This window comes from Mesoplodon mirus, assembly GCF_964341445.2.
Source record: "Mesoplodon mirus genome assembly, chromosome: 1".
In the NCBI taxonomy this organism is placed as follows: domain Eukaryota; kingdom Metazoa; phylum Chordata; class Mammalia; order Artiodactyla; family Ziphiidae; genus Mesoplodon; species Mesoplodon mirus.
This window is the reverse complement of record NC_138976.1, coordinates 124,393,736-124,407,106: the sequence shown is the minus strand read 5'-3', so window position 1 is coordinate 124,407,106 and position 13,371 is coordinate 124,393,736.

Genomic DNA, 13,371 nt, shown 5'->3' with positions numbered 1-13,371 from the left:
CCCTCTTACTTGCAGTGTGTGTGGAACGTGTCCGCGCAGTATACCGCGCTGCACAGCTAAGCATAGGTCTGGGCATCGTAGCTTCCTGCCAGGTGACCGAAGTTCGCAGGCAGATGGGTCCCTGGGACACACGCAGAGAGGCTCCTGCCCGGGTCACAGGCCGCCCACTGCCCCTGCCCCAGATCGGGGGCCGCAAAGCAGCCCTGTCTGAGTCCCCTGCCTCTAGAGGGAGTATTGGACCTACACTTGTAGAAAACGGGTCCTTGCGGGCCACTCATTGGAGGGACACAAATAAATCTTTGCCGACTTTCTGCTGAAACTTACGAACGTTCACACGTAAGCTTCTTACAATGTCAGCTGTTTAGCTAAACATGAGCTCATGATCTAAATTTACACAATAATGAAGAAAGCAGCTACAAGGGGAGACAATCAGCCAAAACCATCAATACCAGAATTAGATTCCCAAGGCCATCCATCAGATGTAGGAATAATCGGGTGCAAGGCAGAAAATATACATAAAACTGGAACTGAAACAAGGCACAAGGATGTTTTCAAAGACTGGTAGGATCTCTAAAACATTTTTCAAGGACATGTCATTGATAAAGCTAAATACTCCAAGGTTGTGTAATACAACAGATTAATCATTGAGAAGAGTGAAATTATGCTGTTTTGAAAACTATGGCAGGTCAGATATTCTGCCTAATTATATAAGAAGATTTCTCTAAAAAATACACATTATTTCAAAGACTTATTGGCTGTGAAATAAGTTAAGGGTATTTCAAATGGCTTGTCTGCAAAGAAAGGTGAGATGTAGGGAATCACAGAAAGTCGAGGGGAAAATAGGTCAATATATACATTGCTGTATGGTGAACTAAGCCTTAGGCCAGCAACAATGGAGAGGACCTGACCCTTAGACACGAACAAGTAAGCTGGAATCTTCAAAAGTTCAAATCTTTATAAGTAAAAAGATTTATTAAAATGAATAACCAAGTGTTTTAATTGACATCAGAAGATGAAAACAATAAACCCTGAGAATATAGAGAAAAGATAAATAAAGATATGAGCAGAACTTAATACAACAGAATACGTATAAAATTGAGGTGATTTAGTAAGTCCAAAGAATCTTCTTTGAAAAGAATTAAAAGACACACTTTGATTAAGGAAAACCAAAACATAAGTAAAGAATATACAGAAAGAGTCAGGACAATGTTAGAGCAGAGAATATATGAAATGCCAGTAAATTTGAACATTTCTGTCAAGTGGACCATTTCCTAGCTCCTAAAGTTTACCAACACTGACACAAGAGGAAATCATTTAAGGTCATCATGTCTGCCCTTGGCATTCTCGGAACGCCCTGGCCTCAGAATGCAGCCTCTGTAGTCCATGGTAACCTGCGGAGAGGGGGCGGGGCTGAGGGAGGTTGGAACACTGCCCTCACTGAGGGAGTGGGTGTGGCCATCTCTGCTGTGACTGAACAAAGGGCAGGGGAGCAGAGGGCCCAGGGCAGGGCCCTCAGAGCCCGGCAGGCCCAGTGGAGTGTCACAAGCTTTTAGGCCCAGGCCAAAGGGCGCCTTCTTTGTCTGCACAGCTGCCCAAACTCTCACCTTTCCACTCAGGCCGCCCTCTTACTTGCAGTGTGTGTGGAACGTGTCCGCGCAGTATACCGCGCTGCACAGCTAAGCATAGGTCTGGGCATCGTAGCTTCCTGCCAGGTGACCGAAGTTCGCAGGCAGATGGGTCCCTGGGACACACGCAGAGAGGCTCCTGCCCGGGTCACAGGCCTCCCACTGCCCCTGCCCCAGATCGGGGGCCGCAAAGCAGCCCTGTCTGAGTCCCCTGCCTCTAGAGGGAGTATTGGACCAACACTTGTAGAAAACGGGGTCCTTGCGGGCCACTCATTGGAGGGACACAAATAAATCTTTGCCGACTTTCTGCTGAAACTTACGAACGTTCACACGTAAGCTTCTTACAATGTCAGCTGTTTAGCTAAACATGAGCTCATGATCTAAATTTACACAATAATGAAGAAAGCAGCTACAAGGGGAGACAATCAGCCAAAACCATCAATACCAGAATTAGATTCCCAAGGCCATCCATCAGATGTAGGAATAATCGGGTGCAAGGCAGAAAATATACATAAAACTGGAACTGAAACAAGGCACAAGGATGTTTTCAAAGACTGGTAGGATCTCTAAAACATTTTTCAAGGACATGTCATTGATAAAGCTAAATACTCCAAGGTTGTGTAATACAACAGATTAATCATTGAGAAGAGTGAAATTATGCTGTTTTGAAAACTATGCAGGTCAGATTTTCTGCCTAATTATATAAGAAGATTTCTCTAAAAAATACACATTATTTCAAAGACTTATTGGCTGTGAAATAAGTTAAGGGTATTTCAAATGGCTTGTCTGCAAAGAAAGGTGAGATGTAGGGAATCACAGAAAGTCGAGGGGAAAATAGGTCAATATATACATTGCTGTATGGTGAACTAAGCCTTAGGACAGCAACAATGGAGAGGACCTGACCCTTAGACACGTACAAGTAAGCTGGAATCTTCAAAAGTTCAAATCCTTATAAGTAAAAACATTTATTAAAATGAATAACCAAGTGTTTTAATTGACATCAGAAGATGAAAACAATAAACCCTGAGAACATAGAGAAAAGATAAATAAAGATATGAGAAGAACTTAATACAACAGAAAACGTATAAAATTGAGGTGATTTAGTAAGTCCAAAGAATCTTCTTTGAAAAGAATTAAAAGACACACTTTGATTAACGAAAACCAAAACATAAGTAAAGAATATACAGAAAGAGTCAGGACAATGTTAGAGCAGAGAATATATGAAATGCCAGTAAATTTGAACATTTCTGTCAAGTGGACCATTTCCTAGCTCCTAAAGTTTACCAACACTGACACAAGAGGAAATCATTTAAGGTCATCATGTCTGCCCTTGGCATTCTCGGAACGCCCTGGCCTCAGAATGCAGCCTCTGTAGTCCATGGTAACCTGCGGAGAGGGGGCGGGGCTGAGGGAGGTTGGAACACTGCCCTCACTGAGGGAGTGGGTGTGGCCATCTCTGCTGTGACTGAACAAAGGGCAGGGAAGCAGGGGGCCCAGGGCAGGGCCCTCAGAGCCCGGCAGGCCCAGTGGAGTTTCACAAGCATTTAGGCCCAGGCCAAAGGGTGCCTTCTTTGTCTGCACAGCTGCCCAAACTCTCACCTTTCCACTCAGGCCGCCCTCTAACTTGAAGTGTGTGTGGAACGTGTCCGCGCAGTACACCGCGCTGCACAGACAAGCATAGGTCTGGGCATCGTAGCTTCCTGCCAGGTGACCGAAGTTCGCAGGCAGATGGGTCCCTGGGACACACGCGGAGAGGCTCCTGCCCGGGACACAGGCCGCCCACTGCCCCTGCCCCAGATCGGGGGCCGCAAAGCAGCCCTGTCTGAGTCCCCTGCCTCTAGAGGGAGTATTGGACCAACACTTTTATAAAACGTGGTCCTTGCGGGCCACTCATTGGAGGGACACAAATAAATCTTTGCCGACTTTCTGCTGAAACTTACGAGCATTCACACCTAAGCCTCTTACAAGGTCAGCTGTTTAGCTAAACATGAGCTCATGATCTAAATTTACACAATAATGAAGAAAGCAGCTACAAGGGGAGACAATCAGCCAAAACCATCAATACCAGAATTAGATTCCCAAGGACATCCATCAGATGAAGGAATAATCGGGTGCAAGGCAGAAAATATACATAAAACTGGAACTGAAACAAGGCACAAGGATGTTTTCAAAGACTGGTAGGATCTCTAAAACATTTTTCAAGGACATGTCATTGATAAAGCTAAATACTCCAAGGTTGTGTAATACAACAGATTAATCATTGAGAAGAGTGAAATTATGCTGTTTTGAAAACTATGGCAGGTCAGATTTTCTGCCTAATTATATAAGAAGATTTCTCTAAAAAATACACATTATTTCAAAGACTTATTGGCTGTGAAATAAGTTAAGGGTATTTCAAATGGCTTGTCTGCAAAGAAAGGTGAGATGTAGGGAATCACAGAAAGTCGAGGGGAAAATAGGTCAATATATACATTGCTGTATGGTGAACTAAGCCAGCAACAATGGAGAGGACCTGACCCTTAGACACGTACAAGTAAGCTGGAATCTTCAAAAGTTCAAATCTTTACAAGTAAAAAGATTTATTAAAATGAATAACCAAGTGTTTTAATTGACATCAGAAGATGAAAACAATAAACCCTGAGAACATAGAGAAAAGATAAATAAAGATATGAGCAGAACTTAATACAACAGAAAACGTATAAAATTGAGGTGATTTAGTAAGTCCAAAGAATCTTCTTTGAAAATAATTAAAAGACACACTTTGATTAACGAAAACCAAAACATAAGTAAAGAATATACAAAAAGAGTCAGGACAATGTTAGAGCAGAGAATATATGAAATGCCAGTAAATTTGAACATTTCTGTCAAGTGGACCATTTCCTAGCTCCTAAAGTTTACCAACACTGACACAAGAGGAAATCATTTAAGGTCATCATGTCTGCCCTTGGCATTCTCGGAACGCCCTGGCCTCAGAATGCAGCCTCTGTAGTCCATGGTAACCTGCGGAGAGGGGGCGGGGCTGAGGGAGGTTGGAACACTGCCCTCACTGAGGGAGTGGGTGTGGCCATCTCTGCTGTGACTGAACAAAGGGCAGGGGAGCAGGGGGCCCAGAACAGGGCCCTCAGAGCCCGGCAGGCTCAGTGGAGTGTCACAAGTTTTTATGCCCAGGCCAAAGGGCGCCTTCTTTGTCTGCACAGCTGCCCAAACTCTCACCTTTCCACTCAGGCCGCCCTCTTACTTGAAGTGTGTGTGGAACGTGTCCGCACAGTACACCACGCTGCACAGATAAGCATAGGTCTGGGCATCGTAGCTTCCTGCCAGGTGACCGAAGTTCGCAGGCAGGTGGGTCCCTGGGACACACGCGGAGGCGCTCCTGCCCGGGTCACAGGCCGCCCACTGCCCCTGCCCCAGATTGGGGGCCGCAAAGCAGCCCTGTCTGAGTCCCCTGCCTCTAGAGGGAGTATTGGACCAACACTTGTAGAAAACGGGGTCCTTGCGGGCCACTCATTGGAGGGACACAAATAAATCTTTGCCGACTTTCTGCTGAAATTTACGAGCGTTCACACCTAAGCCTCTTACAAGGTCAGCTGTTTAGCTAAACATGAGCTCATGATCTAAATTTACACAATAATGAAGAAAGCAGCTACAAGGGGAGACAATCAGCCAAAACCATCAATACCTGAATTAGATTCCCAAGGCCATCCAACAATGAAGGAATAATCGGGTGCAAGGCAGAAAATATACTAAAAACTGGAACTGAAACAAGGCACAAGGATGTTTTCAAAGACTGGTAGGATCTCTAAAACATTTTTCAAGGACATGTCATTGATAAACCTAAATACTCTAAGGTTGTGTAATACAACAGATTAATCATTGAGAAGAGTGAAATTATGCTGTTTTGAAAACTATGGCAGGTCAGATTTTCTGCCTAATTATATAAGTAGATTTCTCTAAAAAATACACATTATTTCAAAGACTTATTGGCTGTGAAATAAGTTAAGGGTATTTCAAATGGCTTGTCTGCAAAGAAAGGTGAGATGTAGGGAATCACAGAAAGTCGAGGGGAAAATAGGTCAATATATACATTGCTGTATGGTGAACTAAGCCTTAGGCCAGCAACAATGGAGAGGACCTGACCCTTAGACACGTACAAGTAAGCTGGAATCTTCAAAAGTTCAAATCTTTACAAGTAAAAAGATTTATTAAAATGAATAACCAAGTGTTTTAATTGACATCAGAAGATGAAAACAATAAACCCTGAGAACATAGAGAAAAGATAAATAAAGATATGAGCAGAACTTAATACAACAGAAAACGTATAAAATTGAGGTGATTTAGTAAGTCCAAAGAATCTTCTTTGAAAATAATTAAAAGACACACTTTGATTAACGAAAACCAAAACATAAGTAAAGAATATACAGAAAGAGTCAGGACAATGTTAGAGCAGAGAATATATGAAATGCCAGTAAATTTGAACATTTCTGTCAAGTGGACCATTTCCTAGCTCTTAAAGTTTACCAACACTGACACAAGAGGAAATCATTTAAGGTCATCATGTCTGCCCTTGGCATTCTCGGAATGCCCTGGCCTCAGAATGCAGCCTCTGTAGTCCATGGTAACCTGCGGAGAGGGGGCGGGGCTGAGGGAGGTTGGAACACTGCCCTCACTGAGGGAGTGGGTGTGGCCATCTCTGCTGTGACTGAACAAAGGGCAGGGGAGCAGGGGTCCAGAACCGGGCCCTCAGATCCCGGCAGGCTCAGTGGAGAGTCACAAGTTTTTATGCCCAGGCCAAAGGGCGCCTTCTTTGTCTGCACAGCTGCCCAAACTCTCACCTTTCCACTCAGGCCGCCCTCTTACTTGAAGTGTGTGTGGAACGTGTCCGCACAGTACACCATGCTGCACAGCTAAGCATAGTTCTGGGCATCGTAGCTTCCTGCCAGGTGACCGAAGTTCGCAGGCAGGTGGGTCCCTGGGACACACGCAGAGGGGCTCCTGCCCGGGTCACAGGCCGCCCACTGCCCCTGCCCAAGATTGGGGTCCGCAAAGCAGCCCTGTCTGAGTCCCCTGCCTCTAGAGGGAGTATTGGACCAACACTTGTAGAAAACGGGGTCCTTGCGGGCCACTCATTGGAGGGACACAAATAAATCTTTGCCGACTTTCTGCTGAAACTTACGAGCGTTCACACCTAAGCCTCTTACAATGTCAGCTGTTTAGCTAAACATGAGCTCATGATCTAAATTTACACAATAATGAAGAAAGCAGCTACAAGGGGAGACAATCAGCCAAAACCATCAATACCAGAATTAGATTCCCAAGGCCATCCATCAGATGAAGGAATAATCGGGTGCAAGACAGAAAATATACATAAAACTGGAACTGAAACAAGGCACAAGGATGTTTTCAAAGACTGGTAGGATCTCTAAAACATTTTTCAGGGACATGTCATTGATAAAGCTAAATACTCCAAGGTTGTGTAATACAACAGATTAATCATTGAGAAGATTGAAATTATGCTGTTTTGAAAACTATGGCAGGTCAGATATTCTGCCTAATTATATAAGAAGATTTCTCTAAAAAATACACATTATTTCAAAGACTTATTGGCTGTGAAATAAGTTAAGGGTATTTCAAATGGCTTGTCTGCAAAGAAAGGTGAGATGTAGGGAATCACAGAAAGTCGAGGGGAAAATAGGTCAATATATACATTGCTGTATGGTGAACTAAGCCTTAGGCCAGCAACAATGGAGAGGACCTGACCCTTAGACACGTACAAGTAAGCTGGAATCTTCAAAAGTTCAAATCTTTACAAGTAAAAAGATTTATTAAAATGAATAACCAAGTGTTTTAATTGACATCAGAAGATGAAAACAATAAACCCTGAGAACATAGAGAAAAGATAAATAAAGATATGAGCAGAACTTAATACAACAGAATACGTATAAAATTGAGGTGATTTAGTAAGTCCAAAGAATCTTCTTTGAAAAGAATTAAAAGACACACTTTGATTAAGGAAAACCAAAACATAAGTAAAGAATATACAGAAAGAGTCAGGAAAATGTTAGAGCAGAGAATATATGAAATGCCAGTAAATTTGAACATTTCTGTCAAGTGGACCATTTCCTAGCTCCTAAAGTTTACCAACACTGACACAAGAGGAAATCATTTAAGGTCATCATGTCTGCCCTTGGCATTCTCGGAACGCCCTGGCCTCAGAATGCAGCCTCTGTAGTCCATGGTAACCTGCGGAGAGGGGGCGGGGCTGAGGGAGGTTGGAACACTGCCCTCACTGAGGGAGTGGGTGTGGCCATCTCTGCTGTGACTGAACAAAGGGCAGGGGAGCAGGGGGCCCAGGGCAGGGCCCTCAGAGCCCGGCAGGCCCAGTGGAGTGTCACAAGCTTTTAGGCCCAGGCCAAAGGGCGCCTTCTTTGTCTGCACAGCTGCCCAAACTCTCACCTTTCCACTCAGGCCGCCCTCTTACTTGCAGTGTGTGTGGAACGTGTCCGCACAGTATACCGCGCTGCACAGCTAAGCATAGGTCTGGGCATCGTAGCTTCCTGCCAGGTGACCGAATTTCGCAGGCAGATGGGTCCCTGGGACACACGCAGAGAGGCTCCTGCCCGGGTCACAGGCCGCCCACTGCCCCTGCCCCAGATCGGGGGCCGCAAAGCAGCCCTGTCTGAGTCCCCTGCCTCTAGAGGGAGTATTGGACCAACACTTGTAGAAAACGGGTCCTTGCGGGCCACTCATTGGAGGGACACAAATAAATCTTTGCCGACTTTCTGCTGAAACTTACGAACGTTCACACGTAAGCTTCTTACAATGTCAGCTGTTTAGCTAAACATGAGATCATGATCTAAATTTACACAATATTGAAGAAATCAGGTACAAGGGGAGACAATCAGCCAAAACCATCAATACCAGAATTAGATTCCCAAGGCCATCCATCAGATGTAGGAATAATCGGGTGCAAGGCAGAAAATATACATAAAACTGGAACTGAAACAAGGCACAAGGATGTTTTCAAAGACTGGTAGGATCTCTAAAACATTTTTCAAGGACATGCCATTGATAAAGCTAAATACTCCAAGGTTGTGTAATACAACAGATTAATCATTGAGAAGAGTGAAATTATGCTGTTTTGAAAACTATGGCAGGTCAGATTTTCTGCCTAATTATATAAGAAGATTTCTCTAAAAAATACACTTTATTTCAAAGAGTTATTGGCTGTGAAATAAGTTAAGGGTATTTCAAATGGCTTGTCTGCAAAGAAAGGTGAGATGTAGGGAATCACAGAAAGTCGAGGGGAAAATAGGTCAATATATACATTGCTGTATGGTGAACTAAGCCTTAGGCCAGCAACAATGGAGAGGACCTGACCCTTAGACACGTACAAGTAAGCTGGAATCTTCAAAAGTTCAAATCTTTATAAGTAAAAAGATTTATTAAAATGAATAACCAAGTGTTTTAATTGACATCAGAAGATGAAAACAATAAACCCTGAGAACATAGAGAAAAGATAAATAAAGATATGAGCAGAACTTAATACAACAGAAAACGTATAAAATTCAGGTGATTTAGTAAGTCCAAAGAATCTTCTTTGAAAAGAATTAAAAGACACACTTTGATTAAGGAAAAGCAAAACATAAGTAAAGAATATACAGAAAGAGTCAGGACAATGTTAGAACAGAGAATATATGAAATGCCAGTAAATTTGAACATTTCTGTCAAGTGGACCATTTCCTAGCTCCTAAAGTTTACCAACACTGACACAAGAGGAAATCATTTAAGGTCATCATGTCTGCCCTTGGCATTCTCGGAACGCCCTGGCCTCAGAATGCAGCCTCTGTAGTCCATGGTAAGCTGCGGAGAGGGGGCGGGGCTGAGGGAGGTTGGAACACTGCCCTCACTGAGGGAGTGGGTGTGGCCATCTCTGCTGTGACTGAACAAAGGGCAGGGGAGCAGGGGGCCCAGGGCAGGGCCCTCAGAGCCCGGCAGGCCCAGTGGAGTGTCACAAGCTTTTAGGCCCAGGCCAAAGGGCGCCTTCTTTGTCTGCACAGCTGCCCAAACTCTCACCTTTCCACTCAGGCCGCCCTCTAACTTGAAGTGTGTGTGGAACGTGTCCGCGCAGTATACCGCGCTGCACAGCTAAGCATAGGTCTGGGCATCGTAGCTTCCTGCCAGGTGACCGAAGTTCGCAGGCAGATGTGTCCCTGTGACACACGCGGAGAGGCTCCTGCCCGGGTCACAGGCCGCCCACTGCCCCTGCCCCAGATCGGGGGCCACAAAGCAGCCCTCTCTGAGTCCCCTGCCTCTAGAGGGAGTATTGGACCAACACTTGTAGAAAACGGGGTCCTTGCGGGCCACTCATTGGAGGGACACAAATAAATCTTTGCCGACTTTCTGCTGAAACTTACGAGCATTCACACCTAAGCCTCTTACAATGTCAGCTGTTTAGCTAAACATGAGCTCATGATCTAAATTTACACAATAATGAAGAAAGCAGCTACAAGGGGAGACAATCAGCCAAAACCATCAATACCAGAATTAGATTCCCAAGGCCATCCATCAGATGTAGGAATAATCGGGTGCAAGGCAGAAAATATACATAAAACTGGAACTGAAACAAGGCACAAGGATGTTTTCAAAGACTGGTAGGATCTCTAAAACATTTTTCAAGGACATGTCATTGATAAAGCTAAATACTCCAAGGTTGTGTAATACAACAGATTAATCATTGAGAAGAGTGAAATTATGCTGTTTTGAAAACTATGGCAGGTCAGATTTTCTGCCTAATTATAGAAGAAGTTTTCTCTAAAAAATACACTTTATTTCAAAGAGTTATTGGCCGTGAAATAAGTTAAGGGTATTTCAAATGGCTTGTCTGCAAAGAAAGGTGAGATGTAGGGAATCACAGAAAGTCGAGGGGAAAATAGGTCAATATATACATTGCTGTATGGTGAACTAAGCCTTAGGCCAGCAACAATGGAGAGGACCTGACCCTTAGACACCTACAAGTAAGCTGGAATCTTCAAAAGTTCAAATCTTTATAAGTAAAAAGATTTATTAAAATGAATAACCAAGTGTTTTAATTGACATCAGAAGATGAAAACAATAAACCCTGAGAACATAGAAAAAAGATAAATAAAGATATGAGCAGAACTTAATACAACAGAAAACGTATAAAATTCAGGTGATTTAGTAAGTCCAAAGAATCTTCTTTGAAAAGAATTAAAAGACACACTTTGATTAAGGAAAAGCAAAACATAAGTAAAGAATACACAGAAAGAGTCAGGACAATGTTAGAGCAGAAAATATATGAAATGCCAGTAAATTTGAACATTTCTGTAAAGTGGACCATTTCCTAGCTCCTAAAGTTTACCAACACTGACACAAGAGGAAATCATTTAAGGTCATCATGTCTGCCCTTGGCATTCTCGGAACGCCCTGGCCTCACAATGCAGTCTCTGTAGTCCATGGTAAGCTGCGGAGAGGGGGCGGGGCTGAGGGAGGTTGGAACACTGCCCTCAATGAGGGAGTGGGTGTGGCCATCTCTGCTGTGACTGAACAAAGGGCAGGGGAGCAGGGGGCCCAGGGCAGGGCCCTCAGAGCCCGGCAGGCCCAGTGGAGTGTCACAAGCTTTTAGGCCCAGGACAAAGGGCGCCTTCTTTGTCTGCACAGCTGCCCAAACTCTCACCTTTCCACTCAGGCCGCCCTCTAACTTGAAGTGTGTGTGGAACGTGTCCGCGCAGTATACCGCGCTGCACAGCTAAGCATAGGTCTGGGCATCGTATCTTCCTGCCAGGTGACCGAAGTTCGCAGGCAGATGTGTCCCTGGGACACACGCGGAGAGGCTCCTGCCCGGGTCACAGGCCGCCCACAGCCCCTGCCCCAGATCGGGGGCCGCAAAGCAGCCCTGTCTGAGTCCCCTGCCTCTAGAGGGAGTATTGGACCAACTCTTGTAGAAAACGGGGTCCTTGCGGGCCACTCATTGGAGGGACACAAATAAATCTTTGCCGACTTTCTGCTGAAACTTACGAGCGTTCACACCTAAGCCTCTTACAATGTCAGCTGTTTAGCTAAACATGAGCTCATGATCTAAATTTACACAATAATGAAGAAAGCAGCTACAAGGGGAGACAATCAGCCAAAACCATCAATACCAGAATTAGATTCCCAAGGCCATCCATCAGATGTAGGAATAATCGGGTGCAAGGCAGAAAATATACATAAAACTGGAACTGAAACAAGGCACAAGGATGTTTTCAAAGACTGGTAGGATCTCTAAAACATTTTTCAAGGACATGTCATTGATAAAGCTAAATACTCCAAGGTTGTGTAATACAACAGATTAATCATTGAGAAGAGTGAAATTATGCTGTTTTGAAAACTATGGCAGGTCAGATTTTCTGCCTAATTATAGAAGAAGATTTCTCTAAAAAATACACTTTATTTCAAAGAGTTATTGGCCGTGAAATAAGTTAAGGGTATTTCAAATGGCTTGTCTGCAAAGAAAGGTGAGATGTAGGGAATCACAGAAAGTCGAGGGGAAAATAGGTCAATATATACATTGCTGTATGGTGAACTACGCCTTAGGCCAGCAACAATGGAGAGGACCTGACCCTTAGACACCTACAAGTAAGCTGGAATCTTCAAAAGTTCAAATCTTTATAAGTAAAAAGATTTATTAAAATGAATAACCAAGTGTTTTAATTGACATCAGAAGATGAAAACAATAAACCCTGAGAACATAGAAAAAAGATAAATAAAGATATGAGCAGAACTTAATACAACAGAAAACGTATAAAATTCAGGTGATTTAGTAAGTCCAAAGAATCTTCTTTGAAAAGAATTAAAAGACACACTTTGATTAAGGAAAAGCAAAACATAAGTAAAGAATACACAGAAAGAGTCAGGACAATGTTAGAGCAGAGAATATATGAAATGCCAGTAAATTTGAACATTTCTGTAAAGTGGACCATTTCCTAGCTCCTAAAGTTTACCAACACTGACACAAGAGGAAATCATTTAAGATCATCATGTCTGCCCTTGGCATTCTCGGAACGCCCTGGCCTCAGAATGCAGCCTCTGTAGTCCATGGTAACCTGCGGAGAGGGGGCAGGGCTGAGGGAGTTTGGAACACTGCCCTCACTGAGGGAGTGGGTGTGGCCATCTCTGCTGTGACTGAACAAAGGGCAGGGGAGCAGGGGGCCCAGGGCAGGGCCCTCAGAGCCCGGCAGGCCCAGTGGAGTGTCACAAGCTTTTAGGCCCAGGCCAAAGGGCGCCTTCTTTGTCTGCACAGCTGCCCAAACTCTCACCTTTCCACTCAGGCCGCCCTCTAACTTGAAGTGTGTGTGGAACGTGTCCGCGCAGCATACCGCGCTGCACAGCTAAGCATAGGTCTGGGCATCGTAGCTTCCTGCCAGGTGACCGAAGTTCGCAGGCAGATGTGTCCCTGGGACACACGCGGAGAGTCTCCTGCCCGGGTCACAGGCCGCCCACAGCCCCTGCCCCAGATCGGGGGCCGCAAAGCAGCCCTGTCTGAGTCCCCTGCCTCTAGAGGGAGTATTGGACCAACACTTGTAGAAAACGGGGTCCTTGCGGGCCACTCATTGGAGGGACACAGATAAATCTTTGCCGACTTTCTGCTGAAACTTATGAGCGTTCACACCTAAGCCTCTTACAATGTCAGCTGTTTAGCTAAACATGAGCTCATGATCTAAATTTACACAATAATGAAGAAAGCAGC